At 40.4% G+C, this 17,078-nt stretch overlaps 1 protein-coding gene across 3 annotated transcripts in view; it reads left to right on the forward strand.

The window, feature by feature from the left end:
* The first annotated feature begins 628 nt into the window (after positions 1-628).
* The window catches only part of TGFBR3 (transforming growth factor beta receptor 3), a 156,878-nt gene continuing 140,428 nt past the window's right edge, over positions 629-17,078 (forward strand). For all 3 annotated transcript variants that reach the window (XM_081949001.1, XM_081949003.1, XM_081949002.1), the window contains exon 1: positions 629-994. The gene's annotated coding sequence lies outside the window, so the exon portion shown is untranslated. The remainder of the gene's footprint in view (positions 995-17,078) is intronic.

A 17,078-nucleotide genomic window follows, 5' to 3' on the forward strand; every position in this document is an offset into this window, starting at 1 on the left:
TAGAAGTCTATCTGATCAGATGCACCTATCTTCAAGTGGCAGGTTTGGACGTCCTAAGGAAAGCGGGGCTGCGGGGCTGCGGGGCTGGGTTAGATGAGAGTCAAAAACCAGAATCAAAATCAATCCGATTAAAGCTTAGAAAGATAGGAGGAGAGGATCGCGGTTTTTAATACGCCCTGTTAATATTAGTGATCTCATTAACGTCAGAACTGGGAGAAAACTAAACTTGGCTTGCCAGTTCTAAAAAAAAAAAAGTGAAGGCAACATTGCCTCGAGGGAAGAGTATTCGGCTGGCGAACCGAACCTCAGCCGAAATGGATCAAAACCTGACAGTTTTGCCTCCCGAAGTTCTCGCCAAGCCAGAGCCTGGCCAAGCGACCGCGAGGAAACCACCTCCCAGCCCCGAATCGCGCTCCGACGACTCATCTGAGGGAAGCGAGGAATCGGGAGCCCAGCGAGAGGAAGGAGGCGTTTCCTTCGGCTCTCGGTGTCCATCATCTCCCCAAACCCCGCCCTCCGACCAATAGGGATCCCAGGACGCTCTGATTGACGGGCCCGTCCGCGAATAATCCTCCTTTCCCCCCTCCCGCAGGGAATGTTTCTTTCCTAGCACGAGGGTGGGGAGGGGGGTTAACCCAAGAGTCCGGGCACAGCAACAACTCGGTGCGTCTATCTTGACGCTCGACCCGGACGCCCCCCCCTCCAATTGGGGCGTCCAACTGAGCATCCGAGCGTTGGCGTTTCCCTGTCCGGTGCTCCCCCCCCTCCACCAACCAGGCAAAGCAGGAGGCGGAGGGCGACGCTGCTGCGCGTGGAAGCGCCGCGGAGCAAAAAAAAAAAAAAAGTTTGCAGGAAGCAGCTTCCTCCGAGTCCCAACTTCTGCCTTGACAGATCTCTGGAGAGGAGGAGGAGGAGGCGAGGCAGCAGCGAGCCCCGGGTCCTGCGCGCGCCAGAGGCTTCTCGGAAGGGAATCCCCGTTTTCCAAGCCTGCGTGGTAAGAAGGATGCTGGGTTTTGTTTGGGGAAGGAAGGAAGGAAGGAAGGAAGGAACCGTCCCTTTCGCTTCTCTCCCGGCCGCCCGGGGAAAAGCCCAAACGCGCGCGGGTCGCCCTTGCCCACGCGTGGACCCCAATGGGCGCCGGACAAAACGCCGAGATTCGTAGTTGAGCAGCGAAGGGTTTTTTCTTGGGGAGGCTCCCGCGGTGCTGGGCAGGGCAGGGCAATGGAAAGGGGGGTTCGGGCTGCGGGTAGGGGGTCCCCATCTCCCCCCATGGGAGATTAGGAAAGGGGAAGCAGATCTCGGCCCTTTCTACCCCCGAAGTTGCTTTTGCTCCGCAGGGACGGGGCGCTTCGCGAACTCCGCGGAGAAACTATAGAAGCCTCCCACACTCCCCCCTGGACGTTTGACAGCTTCCCCGGCGGCTGGTATCGCCTTTTGCCCTCCTGCGCTTCTTTGGGGATCGCTTTCCTGTTGAATGCAGCCGGGTGTGGGTTATTCATTAAATCGTGGTTTAAGTAAACCCTGCGAACTCGGCATGTGCTTTCGGACGGCCTGCCTTGAACGGGGCCATGAGATCCCGCCGTCTGCGCACCTTTTCTTGGAGGGTTCCCCCTATCCTATCCTCCCCCGCCCCGCAAACGATCTGTCTTTTAATAGATCGCGAGGTAATTCTGCACATTAAGCTTTACTCCTAAAGTAGGATTGCAGACTTTTGGAGCAGCGCTGGGGGGAAAAATGTGCCAGATGCAAGCTAGTTACTCTCCAGCGTAAGTGCAACTAGCCACGTGCAGTTGCTCTGGAATCAAGGTGTCCCACAGTGCATGGTGGGCTGCAACTCTTATCTGAGAAGATAATGAAGGTTATAATCCATTTACATGGTGCCCCATTTTAGGGGAAACCTAATCTTAAAAATAAGCATAGGCTGATTTTGCAGGTGGCCTGTGCTAATTTACATAAGCTAATTGGTCCTTTATTTTGATTGCATTACACCCACCCCCCTCCTTACAGATTTAGACAAGTGTCGGAAGCAATTGCATTGTGTTAGCATGTTATTTACTATTACACAATTATTATGCACTTGAGTTCTTGGTTATGATTATAGGCTTGATTTGAAAGCATCTGAACTATGTCACTCTTACTATGTTTAGATCTTGATAAATGCTCTTAAACTTCAGGGACCAACTTCTTACTTAACAGCAATCCTTCACTATTTTTCAACCATGCAGCAAAAACTACAAAATGCTGCAATTTGGTTCATGGATTGTTAGATCATAATGGCTTTAAGATCTATTCTAACTTCATATTATGCTTCCTGAAAAATCCCAGGTTCTGTGTTCAGGAAGGTGCCTGGCTTTTCTGTGTCTCCCTGAGCAATTCTGGTTGTGTGGACCCAATAGATTAAACTAGAATCCTGGATCCATTTCTTTGGAAATACGTCACAATAAACTTGATTGAATTTACTTCACACAAGCTGAAAGGGGAATGAACAATTAGATTCCCATTTTACAATTGCTAGGTGAAATTACAAGGGAGAAGTTTATGCGGTTGTAAACCTGTTTTTTCAGGAAAGCATTATGTGTGGGATGAAAGTGTATAGAACAGTGCTGTGACCTCACTATGCCAGAGGTGGTGATAAATACTCCTCTAGAGACAATTACAAATACAATCAGCTAAATAGTCATCCCACCAGTGTCATCCCAAGACAAAAAGGTTTGTTGCTAAGTTTTTGGATGACATTGGCTTTTGTAGTTTGGTGATTCAACCAAGATGCTTTTTAGATAACAAAAGCTTAATGATGATTTTAAGATTTATTCCTGTGGCCATATTTGTTGCTAATGCTCCACTGTACTACACAAAACAACTTTGAATGCTTTCGACAGGAACTTCTTTACAGGTACTCCTCGATTTATGACCATGATTGAGCATGAAATTTCCATTGATAAGTGAGACAATTGCTAGGGGAGATTTGGCCCATTTTACAACCTTTCTTGCCACAATTGCTAAGTGAATCCCTGCAGTTAACAACACGGGTGTTAACTGAATCTGGGTTCCCTATTGATTTTGCTTGTCGGAAGGATCCACTTTATGTATAAAATAACAGAGTTGGAAGGGAACTTGGAGGTCATCTAGTCCAACTTCCTGCTTAAGCAGGAGACACTATACCATTTCTGACAGATGGCAGCCCAGTCTCTTCTTGAAAGCTTCCAGCGATGAAGTTTCCACAACTTCTGAAGGCAAGCTGTTCCGTTGGTTGATTGTTCTCACTGACTATCAGTGTCCCTTGGACACTGCAACCATCACATATATGTGCCAATTGCAAAGCATTTGAATTTTGATTTTATGAACATGGGGGATGCTGCAGTGGTCATATGGGTGTGAAAACTGGTCATAAGTCACATTTTTCAGTGCTGTTGTAACTTAAAATGGTCACTAAACAAATGGTTGAAAGTCGAAGACTACCTGCATTCATTTAATTAGATAAATATCCTGTCTTTCATTTAGGACAGGGGTGTCAAACTCTATTTCATTGAGGGCCTTATCAGGGTTGTGTTTGATCTCGAGTGTGTGTGTTTGTGGCCAGGGTGTGGAGCCCTACCGAGCTCCATTTTCACTGGCAGAGGTACCGCAGGCCAGTCCTTCTGTTTCCAGGGCAGCCACATGGGCCGGATCTGCCCACCGGCCTTGAGTTTGACACCCCTGATTTAGGAGATGAAAGTGGAATATAATGCTTCCTCCTCCAATTTTGCTCACAACAACCCTGTGTGGTAGATTGGGCTGAAAGGGAATTGCCGCCTCAAAGTTAGGGTTGGAGTAGAATCTGAATGTGGCTGAGCATGGCTGGCTGAGGAATTCTGGGAGTTGGAGTCCACAAGTCTTAAAATTTGCCAAGTTTGGAGACCCCTGCTTTAAACAGCCTCTCTTCCATTCAGGGCATTCATAGTAACTAACCAAGGATTCCTACTTTAAGCAAGGCCAAAATGTGAATTCAGACTGTTTTTTGTTTGTTTGCTTTTGCTAATCCTTATTAACTAAAACACCACTTAAAGGGCTATGTGAATGCAGAGAAGGACATATTGGCATTGCATGTACCAACATCTGGGCTAGATTATATGGAGTAATTTTAGGATAGGAGATGTTAATAGAATTGCTGGGTAGATAAAATTCTAGCATGGCAAGCCTTTTAACTTTTAACCATGAAGGCAAATTTTTATTCTCAGTGGATCAAAATGTATTTGCTCATCTGTCTTTAAATAGAAGGTAATTTTTCCCTTACTGTTTTACCATGAGCTGGTAGAGTCAAGGAAGTGCTGCTTTAAGGATGAGAAGCTGGAACAGTGTTGACCATATTGCTGGGCAAATATTTCTAAAGATGTGCTGAATTTTGTCTGCTGAGGTTCTTGTGTCCACTTTCAGCATTGGCACTCAGAAAGCAATAGCTGGTTTTTTTCATATCAGTACTTTGCTTATGCATTTCAATTAGAAGTGCCAGCTTCCCCTCTTCACCACTGTCCAAAAGCAGGATGATTGTGCAACAACTGTAGATATTTTGGAGAGAAAACTTTTTCCAGCCTCTGGAAATATGGTGATGGAAAAGCTTTACCCACAAAACAGCTGCTTGGCACACAGCTGTAACAAGCTTAGGAACCCTGCTGGGATAATAACTTATTAGCTTTTGAAGTATATTTTTAATTGCATTTATTTCTGAAACTACAATCCTTGTGGGAGGCAAGTCCGATTCATCTAAATGAAATTGGACTTTTATATAAAAATGCACAGGATCAAGATATGAGATTTTTGATTGGGAAACTTTGATGGGCTTTTGGTTTTTAATATTGCTTAAAAGTATTCTGCAAGAGTAGTTTGATGCACAGAATATGGTTCCAAGCTAGAAGACAAGAGACTGTGAGTTCTAGTCCTATCTTAGACACAAAGCCAGCTGGATGACTTTAGGCCAGCCACTCTCCCTCTGCCCCAGGAAACAGACAATGGCAAATCATTTCTTAAAAATCTTGTCAAGAAAAATACAGGGCCTTGTCCAGGCAGTCACTAGGAGTCAAGAATGACTTGGAAGGCATGCATACATACTTTGTATATATCCAGTAGCGTGCAAAATATATCCCTGCAGGTATCATAGTAAAGAAGTCATTCTAAACATACAAAAATGTACTGGATCGCAGTATAGAGTACTATACAAAATTTTGTTGGTAATATCTCATGTTTGCCTAAGAAGAACTAAGTAGTGAGAGGGCTGCAGTATAATTCACATGCTTTACGTTATAAAAACTTACTATCAATCTAGATTAGTCACTGACAAAGAATTGTAGTGGAAACGTGGTGTGGATAGGAGGCGCCAATAAGTACAGACATGGTGGCTTATTCAATAAACTTAACCATAGTTTATTTGGCAAACCACATTTAAGCATCTTAAATCATAGCCTGTAAACCACAATAACAAGAGTTGCTTCGTATGCTTTGCTAAAATCAAGCAAACCAATTTATGTCTTGATGCGACATGAGAACTAGGCCAATACTAGGGGTACATGGAAATCAGCCCTTACCTGTTATAACACAGTCTTCTTTATTTCCATGAATAATATGGGCTGTTAAAAACTGTCATAATTATGTTGGATATGATTGCCCAAGTCATTATTTTGATAGTTACTAAATAATTATTTTAATGTATTTGGGGCAATATTCCAAAGTTGCTGTTCTCAGTTGACAGTCTTTAATTAGCCATAAATTCTCTTAAAAACACCGAACCTTTCTTTGCTATTATTCACAAGGTTAAAGAGTAAGCTCATACATAGCACAGGGTGTTTAATATTTAAAGAAGATGTAATTCAAAAACTTCATAGTATTTCAATAATTTAAAAAGCCAAGAACATTAATACTGCCCTCTAATTTAGGCCTGCTTTAATATCAGTTGTTGAATGGCAGATATTTGTAAATTAGCTAATTCCCTGCTTCATGTTTTGCGGCCACATGAATAGCTGAAAAATCAGAGCAAGAAGTTTACTGGCTTATTGGAAGAGCTTTGCAATAAGGCTTTGGAAGAAAATTGCAGCCAAAGATCTTTGAGTTTGGAATTTGTTTCCCCCCCAGTAGGTTTCTTGAGCAGAAAGATATTGACCCCGAGGGCATGTTACAAAGTTTATCTCTTCTCCCAGGCTTCCTCTGAGAAAAAAAGGGCTTTCTTTGAATGGGGAGAATCTTTGGGTCACACAAGACAGGACAATACCAGATCTGTGTGCTTAAATCCTTAAAGCTTTGTTGCACTCACAGATCAAATGTAGGGTGGAGGGACAGTTGGAGGGACAGTGGAGGGACCGTGGAGGGACAGTTAACACCTATAGGAGAATGAAGAGTGCTAAACTCTTCTCAGGTGCTATTGTACAATTGTATTCATTTGGAACATGGATGATGGGAAAGACATTGAAGAAAAAAGAGATTTTATTTCATTAATATTTATTTCGTCAAGCATGAATTAGATAACAGATATAAGTATAAACATGATTATGTATACATGAAATGAATACGAATACAAAGGAATATTAGGACAGGGACAGTAGGCACGCTGGTGCATGTATGCACGCACCATAATTATTTAATTGTTTAATAATTAAATGAACAATTATTATAAATTATTATTTAATAATAATTATGGAGGAACAAAACCTTACGGGTGAGGGATCCACATTGTTTGGTGTTAAAGGAGAATGGGGAGACGGACGGATGCCTTTGAGTTGGGTTTTGACTCTTTATGATTGTCTGAACTAGTTCCTGCAATTTTCTTGGCAAGATTTTGGGGAAGTGGTTTGCCATTGTTTCCTTCCTAGAGCTGAGAGAGAGAGTGACCAATTGAAGATCAACCAGCTGGCTTTGTGCCTAAGGCATACTAGAACTCACAGTCTCCCGGTTTCTAGCCTGCGGCCTTAACCACTGCAACAGACTGGATATCTAAAATCAGAAACCTTTTCTAATATCTTCTGGTGGTGTCCATGGTTGCTTTTAGCAGTACTGTATGTCTGTTATTGCGCAATTTATTTTGTTTCATTGAGAAGAAATCTAATCTGTCACTGATAAAATAATTGTGGATGTATGCGTGTTCAACCACCTTGAAAAATAAAATAGAACAGGGATTATTTTGCCCTTTTGCCACCTTATCAGCTCATTGATTGTATGTCAGAATGTCCAAGGCTGCTAATCTGTGCTATCTGCTGTGTTTTTCACATTATGTGCTCATCTCAAGTTGATGGTCTCCAATACTATCACAGTTTCCTAAACCAAGAAAAATAAACAAATACCCCGTTTCTTAGGCAAAGCTTTTTTCCCCTGTCCTCGCCCTGAGACAAGCCCGTGAAAGAAAGAGGGAGGAAAGGCAAAATATGAATATATTTTAATGGAGGGATTGTGAGGAACTCAAATTGTAGAACTGAAGTTTCTCCACCATGCAGAAACATGGTGTACTGGTGAAGTAATGGCCATTTCTGTCCTACATCGAATCCATACATTGTAATTAGCCAAGAAGGAGCGTATGTATGCCTCTATATGTCTCTTAAGTGCAGATCCCCTTTTCTTTTGGAACATATAAATAATAAAATGCATTAACAATAAAATGCATTTTCAGTACGTTCTTAAGTAATGCTCTCTAAATGCAGTAGAAAACAAACCCTTGAAGTAATTATAACCAGCACCTTTTAACTGTTCAAGTTGATCAACAGCTTTCACATATTTCATATTCGTTTTCTTTCACAAAGGCAATAAACTCTAAGTGCGACAGTTATATGCATCCAAGATTTTTGAATTAAAATGAAAACTGTTGTAGATGCATCAATAATAGTAATTTGGCAGGAAGATCTGAGCACGTGGGATACCCTTGAAAGCTTCTGTTTGCACAATGCAGTAATAATGTTCTAAAGCAGGGATTAGTAACCCACACTCTTCTGTTCTTGTTCTCCTGAAATTCAATGACAAATCATTAAAAAACAACAACAGTGGCCTTTCTATTTTCAAGGAAAAACCAAAAAGAGCAAAAGTAATATGCGGTTAGCCTTGATGAACATATCTAGAAAAGATATTTCTGTGTTTATCTCTGTGTGCATATGCTTGTGAAGGGCAACTTAGCAGAACAAAAAAAACATCATGTACCCTTCTTTCGTATGAGTGCTTACCACCTGTAGCCTTGGAAGAAGGAGAAAGAGGAAGAGGAGGAGGAGAAGAAAGTAGTAGTAGTAGTAGTAGTAGTAGTCTGGGAGATATTACTAACAAGTTAGTTTCTTCCTTTTCTAAAGTGCCCCTCCACAAACTGATGTTTTTGGTCCTCTTAACTGGAAATCAGAGCAGTTTTGCAGTTGTGCAGTTCTGGGTACCAGTTTGGGGACACTTTTCCTAAATACAGGTAGTCCTCCACTTATGACCACAATTGAGCCCAAAATTTATGTTGCTAAGTGAGAATTTTGTTAAGTGAGTTTTGCCCCATTTAACGACTTTTCTTGCCACGTCTGTTAAGTGAATCACCGCAGTTGTTAAATTGGTAACATGGTTGTTAAGTGAGTCATTTCCCCATTGGCTTTGCTTGTCAGAAGGTTGCAAAAGGGGATCAGACTGCAACCGTCATAAATATGAGTCAGTTGTCCAGCATCCGAATGTAAATCATGTGACCATGGGGATGCCACAGCGGTCGTAAGTATGAAAAATGGTCATAAGCCACTTTCTTCAGTCCCATTGTAACTTTGAATGGTCACTAATTGAACTCTAGTAAGTCTACCTGTATACCAATTGAACAGTTCTGTGTGATGCAATACGAGTAGTTCTTGATTTATGACAGGTTGCTTAGCAACCATTTGAAGTTCCAATAGACTTATCTGGGGTACTTACAACTGGTTCCGAAGTTCTGATGGCTGGAAGCCTCCTCCCCTCACCGTACAATCAAGCAATTGGATGTTCAGTAATGAGTTTATTTATGCCCGTTTGCAGCGTCACATGACTGCATCTTATCACATTTTTGCCAAAACTAGCATTTACTTCGGTTTTTTTTTTTTTTTTTTTTTTTTGCAAAACTGACTCACAGTGAACCATTGGTTCACTTAACGACTGGGGCATTTGCTTTATGGCCATGGTGTTTGCTTAATGGCAGAAGTTTGTAAAATCTGATTGGTTTCATATGTGACTCTTATTAGAACTATCGTGATTTACAACTACGATAGGCAGGCACCATTGCGGTTGTAAGATGAGGACTACCTGTAGTCTATGTTGCTAAACTGGTAGAAGATTTGGTACATGTGTTTTGCATGTTTCAGGGTGGATTTGAGTTAAATCAAGTCGATGTGATTTAAATCACTAGTGAAAAGGCTTGATTTAAATCATAATTCTGTCATAAAGCAGCTGTCATCTCTGCCCCACGGTGGCTCCTCCTCTGACCTGCTGTTGGCTTGATTTAAATCAAATCCACCCTGCTTTTACAAGAGCCACCCATTTAAATTTTCTCCTCTTCCCTCCTAAATTCTCTTCCTTGTGTCTGTGTTCTGCCTGCACTAAAATGAGTTACAATAGAGCAGGTGGAACATTCTGAAACTCTCAAAAGTTGTAACAAGAATGCCTGTTTTCTTCAGCATGCGCAGAGGCTTTGGCACACGCAGTAATTTCTGAAGATTAAGGGGGCAGCTTCCACTTAGTCCCTAGACCTAATGTGGCATTCTTAGTTTGATAACTGTGGAGTAAAAGTGCAATGAAGATTCTCAGTGGGAGAAGGAGTCGGAGAGTTCCTGTCTTGATTGCAACTAATTTCCAATAAACAGGAAGCCAGTCTGGGGGGCTAAAAGCTGAAAAGATTGGAAAGTCCTTGCATTTCAATTAAATCATCTCCACTTCTGCAGAGAGGAAAATATGTTTCTCAAGGAGCAGCACAGTGTTTTTTAAAATTGTTTTTACAAACACACCAATGCGTGAACAGTGTGGCACCTGGATGTCATGCATTCTAATACAAATAAAGCTAATAAAATTGATCATAATTATTACATTCAACCAACTTATATATTTCTAATAGTAGTACATACTCATATTAAATTGCAGTCTGTCGTTATTCAATTATTCCATGTTTTCTCTTGTTATGCTCTTATTTTATTATATACAAATGTATACATTAACATTCCCCCTTTCTCTTATTTGTATATCTTATTCTAACTTTGAGTTACATCACCTTTTATTAAAAGACGTTTTCTTTCTATTCTACTTCTAGTCATGTCACCTACCTAAAAAAGGAAAGGAGAGAGAGAGAAAAAGAAAAGCAAATCAGAACAATAACAATAAAGAGAAATCAGCTATCCATCATCCCTTGCCCGCTTCAATACTTCAATTGCTATGCTTTTTTTTTTTTTGACTTGCCTCCCATGTTCCTCTCTTGGATCTTTGTCTCTGTTTGCATCTATTTTTTTGGCTGTTCATTCGAGGTATTTCTCCCATCTCTACCTTCTTCCAATGCCTAATTTCCAAAATTAGAAGAAATTAGAAATTGGAAAGTCCTTGCCATTCAATTAAATCATCCCCACTTCTGCAGAGAGGCAAAGATGTTTCTCAAGGACCAGCACGGTGTGTCAATGGGGGTCTGATCAGGTGCTCATGTTTTTAAGATCTTCAAAAAGTTCATATTTGGGTTTGTGTGTTATGTTGTTTTGCCATTCCAACAAGAGGGGGATTTCCAGCCCACACCAGGTATGCAGCTGGCAGCAGAGCTTGCTTGACATGGGAGAAACACAGGGAAGCCGCTATGTTGCCTCCTCTGGGACAAAAGCTACGAGAGTCTCAATCTTATGAGTCAGCCAGGTATAAATGTTCTTTCTTGTGGTATCATCCTTTCCTGCAGTTTTGCAGGGCGATCATGGAGATGTTGGCAGTGTAAATGTCCACAGATGTGTGTGTGGTGGTTGTGCAAGCCTCTGTAGGTAAGGAACTATTTGCATAGTGTGGATATGGTTGTGGTCTGCCAATTTTGGGAAATTCAGGCTAGAACAATGTTTGTATGCTATTTTCTTTTAACGGCTATAATTCAGGGGACTGCACCATGATCACTTAATTGCAGCTCATTCTCTTAAGCTATAAGACTTGCAGTTTTACTTGACCAAAAACTTTGAAAGCATTTTGGGGGGTTGTCTTTGGATCCGTTTCTTGGCCTTTTTCCACTAAAAACATTGCTTCTCTCTAGGAGTATCAACTTTGACGATCTACGCCTTCTAGTTAGGGAGCAGCAGGAATCCTCCTGATGAAGCTCTAGATGTAGCTATGTAGTATGTGAAGCCTCTGATCTATTAGAAGGTTCTTGGCTTGAACCCGTTGCGCACTATAAGGAAGAAAATAGCAACAAATTAACTCTATCTGGAATCATAATGACAGTGGTCATTCGGCTGTATAATGTAGGAGCTCTTCTCCTCAACAGTAATGAGTATTTTTTCTCATTGCTGAGATCTTACTTTTTTTCCATAGGAAGTAACCCAGCTCAAGTTAGAGCAGATGGCCAAAGCCAGTTTCTTAGCTTCAGCATGTAAGGATGATGTAGTGAAAATGAAATAAATTGGTTATGCTTGGACCTTGAAAAAGACTTTTGGGATTGTAAGAATATAGTTTATCGGAAGGTCACAATCTGCATCTAGCGAGTTTTCTTGAAAAGGCGGAGGATATACTATATGTGGGCCTGTATCCGGGGTACAATAACCACTGTTAGAGGGAGCTTTGGTTGAGTTATTGAATTGGGTTAATTGCATCACAATTATATCAGTTTAGAAAATAGTGAAATATTTCCCACTTAACAAACTATATTTTGGGGGGTACAAAGGGATTGCCGTGCATCAGAATATATAAATGTACTGTCTAGTAGATTTTGGTGCATTTTAATGATGCCATAAGCATATCTAGCTCCTCCTTAGTATCCAAGTCAGAAGGGAGATTTTCTTGCCAGTCTGAATAGTCGAGAACTTAAATTATTTTGCTTCCTTCTCATTTCATCTCGTAACAGGCATGGAAGAGCCACTCAAAATTTATGTCTTTGTATCTCTTTATGGTGCCAGAATGAACTGCCATCAAAATGAACTGCCAATGAATGAGCGGGTGGGTGGGCAGGCGGGCGGGCTCTGAGCCAATTGAAAAGCATGAAGGTCCGTGATCAGTTATGCAATTCTGTCAAGGCTCTGAAAGATGAGCCTCCAAAAGTAAATTTTGTGGTTATGATTTTGGACAAGGACCTGAGAGATCCATGTCCATACTGAGTTTTTAAGAGTTCACTGAAAAACTTTGAACTTATCTCTGTTTCTCAGCCCAATTAATATCATAAAGATAGCATTGGAGGGAGACCATACTCTGTGGTGCTTAACCTTCTGGAGATAAAACAGACTTTGCACGTAAAAAATATGTATGGACAGAAAACATTCCTTTTTCTACTCATAGTTTAGCATTCAGTTTTCACTGTACTGTTTTGTGGAATATTTTCTGGAATATTAACAACCAGTTTTCTTAAAAGCATACAAAACCTGATGTTCTATATGAGAAAAGGAAGAACATTTCTTGTCCAGCTCAGCTTTGAGTACATTCTTGCCTCCAATCTAAAATAGGGTTACAGTTTTTTTTCCAGCCTAGTGCCTTCCAGATGTGTTGAGCATCTGTACGGAGAGTAATAAAGCTACACCCCTCTGCTAGAGAATATCAGGTCAGAGAAGGTTGGTCCAATCCCAGAAGTCTTTGTCTTGGCACGTTTCTCTTCCATGATTGACGATGACCAAGTTGATTGATCACCTTCTGTATCAACTCTAATATAAAATCAAGGGCTTCACTTTTAGGCTTGTGAAGCACAATTGGGAGAAAGGCTTACTCTTCTTGTAGAGGAAGTTCCTTTTGACTCATTATTTTAGAAGTGTTGCACTTAAAAGCCTAATTTCCTAATTCCAATACGCGTTTTTAATCTTTTATGGGAAGTTGCTCAGCTGGTTGTTGTTGTTGTTGTTGTTGTTGTTGTTGTTATTATTATTATTATTATTATTATTATTATTATTATTATTATTATTATGTTAATCTTTGGTGAGATTCACAGCCTTTGGGGCTGGTTGGTAGCTCAACAGCTCAAGTCCTAACCAAGGACCTAGGAACTGTTAAGGTAACGTCGGAGAATGTAAGTTGTTCTAAGTAGGGTGGTCTTTTGTAGAGTCAGAATGTTCAAGTCAGGTAAATTTAGAATTTCCAAATAGCGAGGTAGCCCTTTAGGTATTGCTCCAAGGGCTCCAATTACAATTGGAACAACATATGATTTCTTTTTCCACAGTCGCTCAGCTTCAATTTGCAAGTCCCAGTATTTTGTGATTTTTTCTTGCTGTTTATCTTCAATTCGTGCATCACCAGGTATTGCAATGTCAATGAACCATACTTTTTTCTTGTCAACTATTGTTATGTCAGGTGTGTTGTAGGCCAAGTGCCTGTTGGTTTGGATTCTGAAGTCCCACAAGATCTTGACTTTCTCATTCTCTAAAACCTTTATTTATTAAACATGAAACTCAGCCAACTGAACATTCAAAAATGCATTACAAATACCATTGACTGGTGCTAATGGTTGATACGGTTTGCTGCCAGCGTCCTAGGTATCAACCAAGTACCTTCTTAAAATATAAGATGTTCCGAGTAGCGCAGTTTTTTGCAGTTCTGCTGGTGTTATTGCAGGAAGTTGCAATTTGTTGATATATCTTGTAAAATTCTTGGACATGGTGCCAAGTGCCCCGTTGACAATGAGTATCACTGTTACATGCTTCATCCATAGTCATGTAGTTTCAATGCCCAGGTTGCGATATTTCATTATTTTTTCTACTTTTTCTTCGACTTTGGCATCTCCAGGAACAGCGATATCAATAAACTCTACACTTCGGCCCTCTACAGCCATGATTATTATTTTAATGCCAGAAAGTTAGCTTTAGTTGTTCTGGAGATGCCTATGGAACAAAAAGGTTCTAATTGACATGAGTGTAACATAGCAAATGTTCTAATCTTTAACCTAGTGCTGCAAAAGTTAATGTTCAAAATCCATCTGCAGGCCTCCTCCTCGTTAGTGCACAACTTTTGGGTGCGAATTTGCAAAAGTGTAAAGAGGGTACGAAAACAGAAGGAGAGGCCAATCTGGAAAAGATTAAGCTGGCTTGTTTCTCTGATAGGGAGTTTCCCATAGAAACTTTATTTAGACAGTATTAGGAGCTTTTATCTCTGGAAATTAATTGCATCAAAGGTTATGAGACAGTGACTTAGATAAGACCTTTTTACCTAGCTAAATAAACATTGTAAAATATATCATGTGGGTGTTGCTGTTTTTGTCATAAATATAAAATCCCTCGCTGGGATTTTGATTGCATATGCATTGTCCTGATTTGAGCCAAACTGAAAGAAGAAGAATGAGAATTTAGCATATGATATGCTAAAACCAGGAATCTTGTCTCCTACCTAAATACAAATCAATGGACAAAACCAGAGTGCAAGAAATATGTACATATGTGCCTAATATTATTAAGACAATACTTGAGAATTCAATCCTGAAGACTGACTGACTTCTTGGCAGATTGGGGCAGTTATGTGAGCACATATGCCAAATATCAAGCTTGGTGATATGTTAACAAAAATTATACTATCTTCTTTGTAGATATTTTCTAATAGGCACCCTAAATACATTTACTGGGTGACTCAAACTTGGAAAAAAAGCATGGAAGGAAGGATTAATTTTCTTCCGCTGTTGTCTTTACACTTATCCATATCTAGATTCCCAAGGACTACAATTAATCTTTAAAATATGCAAGAGGTAACTTCATTAAGGGTTTCTGTCTCTTATCTACTTTAACTTTTAAACAATATACTTTTTCTATGGTTGCAAGATGCCTCATCGTTGAAGGTTTAAAATGGGATCTTTATAAAAAAGTCTAATGAGCACATTCAGGATTTTAAGGTAATGCTGCATGTGATGTCAACACTTTAAGGTAGGTCAGGAAACTGACTCTAAAATTTATTTGTAATCATATTTTTTTGACTTAGGCTAAGTAACAGAATCAGTGTTTTCCTCGTCCCCCTTCAAATACCTCATGAGGATAGGACAGAACAATCTTGAGTTTCTTTCTAAATGTTTTCTATATTTCCCAGGCTTAGAGCATGCGTTGGTGTACATTTTTGCTAACCATCACTGCATAGTTTCTCCAGAGTCATATCTGTACCTCTCTAAACTAAAAGGCTATGGAGAAATTTAGTGGAATAAAACAGAAGATTGTAGGAGGCTACTTCTATTATTAAATGGTGCTGGCTAACAAGTTCAGATAATTAGTGTTACAAATTTAAATGAACGAAGCCAATGACAAGACACTAAAGAGGATATATGTGTTTCAGTGGTGGGTTTCAATTTAATTTACTACTGTTTGCTCGTGCATGCTTGCACAACACCTCTGCGCATGCACAGAAGCGTCCGGGCGGGTGGACGTAGCCGCCTGCTGCTGCCACTACCAGTTTGCCCAATCTGGGGCGAACTGGCAGAAACCCACCTCTGATGTGTTTGTGTATGTGCTGTCTGGTGGTATGGAAATTTTGTCTGCTCTAGTTTTAAATAGTAATATGAATGGAATTTTATTCCTGTAAAGTTGTGCTAGTTTTGTGACGTAAAGCAGTATCAAACATTACTCTAGAAATGTATTTCCCCCAGCTGTTGTTGTGTTAAGTTAGATGTTAATGTCTATGGAGATTCTCAGTCATCCAAGTCATGGTTGTCCCAAAGGTGCTTCTTCAAGACGCAACTGGACTTTGTTTTCCCCCCAAAGTCCAGTTGCCTTTTGAAAAAGCACCTTTGGGTTAGATGTTAATATTGTATTAAGTCATCTTGTTGGAAGCCCCCATTGTCTTACAGCCTGAGCTAAACTACATCACACCCATTGAGAGCATTACTGACATAAAACCATCTGGTAGGAATCCCATGAGGCATAATTGGGCAAGGCATATTTCCTGTTCTGAATAAATTGAAGACTCCTGCTATTGACCAAACATTTCAGGCTGGCTTTTCCAACTCTTATCAACTTTAGGAATGTAGCGGGATACTAGAGTGTTCCTCGATTTAGCCTATGGTGGGCAATTTTAATATTTGGGCTATATTGTGATTTTTGAGAACGTGTTGTGGAGACCCTCACAAATATCCATTTGCAGAAATGGAATTGGTAACTTTGCTGTCTTCTAACATCTTGAGCCCCTACAATGTTTCCTGTTTTTGTTAGGGTAGAGAATTGTTCCTCAATCTTGGCAGCTTTCAGATGGGTGGACGTCAACTCCCTGAATTCTGCAAACTTCAGCTGAAGGCTATGGAAGAATTCTGGGAGTTGATGTCCACCTATCTGAAAGCTGCCAAGGTTGAGTAACATTGGGGTAGAGGTATACATTGGAAATAACATAGTTATTTTGATCCAAGGATGACTAGATTAGTTCTGCTGATCTATATTTATACCAACCATTGTCCCTGAATTGATCAAAACATTTTTTTTCTTTTTCCACTACTCAGAGACAATCAGAGGTTGAACCGGAGATCTCTTTGTACAAAAGAGATGCTATTAGACAGAAATAAAAATTTACAAACTGTCCTTGGAGTGGTTAACTAGATGCAGTGTCAATTGCAGAACAGGATGAATTTGGGTTACTGCAGGGAGGAAAAAGAGAAGCCTCTATTTTTTCTTAGGGTATAATTATGTGTATTTTGCGGCTTCCTGTAATTTGACAGAACACACAGCAGTGTGTTACCTTTAAAAAGAAAAAAAAAAGTTTCAAGCAGCATGTGAGAGTGGAAGAAGGCAGATCTGGGAGTGACATAACACATCCAGTTTTGGCACTCCTCCAGTTCCCATAGCCTTTAGCTGAGATTTGTGGAAACGTCTTATTAAATGTAGCTGAAACTGAGTAACTCTCAGCCCTCGCTGCAATTCTCTCCTTGGGATTTTGCTAGTAAAATTGAGAACTATTTTAGCTTCGTAGAAATGAAATGTTCCCGGTCCTGTAAAGTTCAGCCTGTTTCCCAAGAGTTTATAAAAGTTTCTGTTTAT

Source organism: Natrix helvetica, assembly GCF_964273705.1.
Source record: "Natrix helvetica genome assembly, chromosome: 3".
NCBI lineage: Eukaryota > Metazoa > Chordata > Lepidosauria > Squamata > Natricidae > Natrix > Natrix helvetica.